We start from the raw sequence: 2,172 nt of genomic DNA, 5'->3' as shown, positions 1-2,172 counted from the left end.
GTGAGGAGGACAAGTTTTAGGGGACCCAGATGCCCAGACCTTTTTGGCATCTATCCTCATGATGTTTTCCGGTCCTTTCTCACCATGCATAACAAATACATTTATTTGAGTCTCCCCCAAATGACATATGGACGCACTTTTCGTCATTCAGAGGAAGGCGCTAGTTCAACCACCACTGCTTGGCAGCGTCTACATCCATTTAGAGGGCACTGGCCTTAAAAATCCAGGATTTCAAGTCGTCCGCAAAAAGTAGAGATGGACTTGCATGAACACTGGGAGGTCGTTGACGTAGATCAGTAACAGCAGTGGTTGTAGGACGGAGCCTTGAGAAACTCCAGTGGATAACGCTGCTGGAGAAGAGTAGGTCCAGCCTATTCTCACCCGGAATGATCTGTTTTATAGGGACGATTTGATCCAGCTAAGGACTTTCCCTTGAATCCCGTTAGACTGGAGTTTGTGGAGCAGCGGGACGTGTGGAACCCTATCAAATGCTTTTGAGCAGTCGAAAAATATGGCCTCCATGGCTTGGATTAAGCTGTGTTTGTCACTCAAGAGCTGTTTGGGAGAAATCCGTGTTGCGTTGGAAATATCAGGTTGCTGGAAGTAACGTAATCTAGGATAGCTCGCTTCAGAATGCGTTCCACCACCTTGCACGGTTAGTGAGTGAGGCTTATAGGCCTACAGCTGCCAGGCGATTGTCTGTTACCAGCTTTTTAGATTCGCCTGAAAATCGATCCCTTCCAAGCAGAGGGAAAGTGGCCTTCGTCATGCGATTGACGAAACAGCAGGTGTAGATTATTTGCCGGTGTGGAGGACGTTTCGGGATCCCTGGATGGACCTCGTCGCACCCCAACGCGTAGAATGGGTTGATCTTGTGCAAGATTTGACGAATGTCCTCCACTGTTAAGTCCAAGTCGGTTAGGGGCTGTTCGTATTTCCGCCTTGACAAGAGTGGATGTGACGAAGACGCTGGGGCTGAGTATAGACAGGCATAGTGTTCTCTGTAAACCTCAGGTACCACTGTTGGGTCAATCGTCTGTTCTCTGTTTCTGTCCCTCAAGGAGAACGCGGATGGCTTGTTTCTGCGACGATATATCGCGTATTTGAACAAGACGTTTTTGTTTTTTCGAGCGAGGCCCTTACCCGGATTTCTGATTTACAGCGGTTCCGCGTACTACGAAATGCCACCTCATCTTCTGTATCCCCTGTAGTCAACTTCTTGAAAAAGATTTTGGACCTTTTTTCCAGAAGTCGCCGAATCCTTTTTGACAGCCTGCGCTTCATCCGAGTGCGTGCTAGTTTTTTTGGGACGAACGTCGCGTCAGCTTCGTGAACTTTCTGGACAATGGTCCTATATAGTTCTTCCACTGGAGCTGGTCTCAGCGTGACTTGTTCAAGATAGATGCGCATTCCTGAGTAGTGCGCACGGTAGAAGTCTCGAAACCACCTTTGAGNAAACCACCTTTGAGGTTCGGGTTTTCTGGCCCAATAGCAGATAAAATCAAAGTTCAGCACACAGTGGTTGCTATATCCCACTGGAGCGTTAATTGTTACCTGATCAACGATGTGTCTTTCGTTGGTGATGACCGAATCCAGGATGGATGGTAGATGGCCTGCGCGGTATCTGGTGGATACAGCAAGAAGTTGAGTCCAATGGCTCTGCTGAACGAATGTATCAGCGCCGCGGCAAAAAGTCCACTTGATTCGATGCGCTGGAGCTCCATCCAGGAGGCCTTTGGAGCGTTGAAGTCACCTATCAGCAGGGGATGAGTGAAGTGGTAGTTGGAGGAGAGTTATTCAAGGGCTTGTATGAGGAATTGTTCATCTTCAGGAGGACGCGGGGGGCTACGGTAGACCACACCAAGAAGGAGAGAGTCCGACCCGCGCAGCGGGATTTGGACACACAGTGCATCGCAGAAGGGTGCGGGGGGTTTGTCGGAGAGGACAATCCGGATTGGTAGGACCGTGTGTAAGTATAGGGCAACCCCACCTTAAATCCGTGAACTATGAAACGCGTGTTGCAGTGCTTGACCTTTTTCCTGGAATATCTTTGCCTCCGAAGGGACCTAATTCTTACTTATGCCCAGTATGAACAAAGCTTGGCAAACAGGTTTTTTACCGTTGACCCAGCAAACACCCGGCAGGGGCATAGTAAGAAAAGTTTCAAGCTCA

The sequence above is a fragment of the Opisthorchis viverrini genome (genome assembly GCF_000715545.1).
Source record: "Opisthorchis viverrini unplaced genomic scaffold opera_v5_142, whole genome shotgun sequence".
Taxonomy (NCBI): domain Eukaryota; kingdom Metazoa; phylum Platyhelminthes; class Trematoda; order Opisthorchiida; family Opisthorchiidae; genus Opisthorchis; species Opisthorchis viverrini.
The sequence above is the reverse complement of the archived record's forward strand: the minus strand, read 5'-3'. Positions refer to the sequence as shown.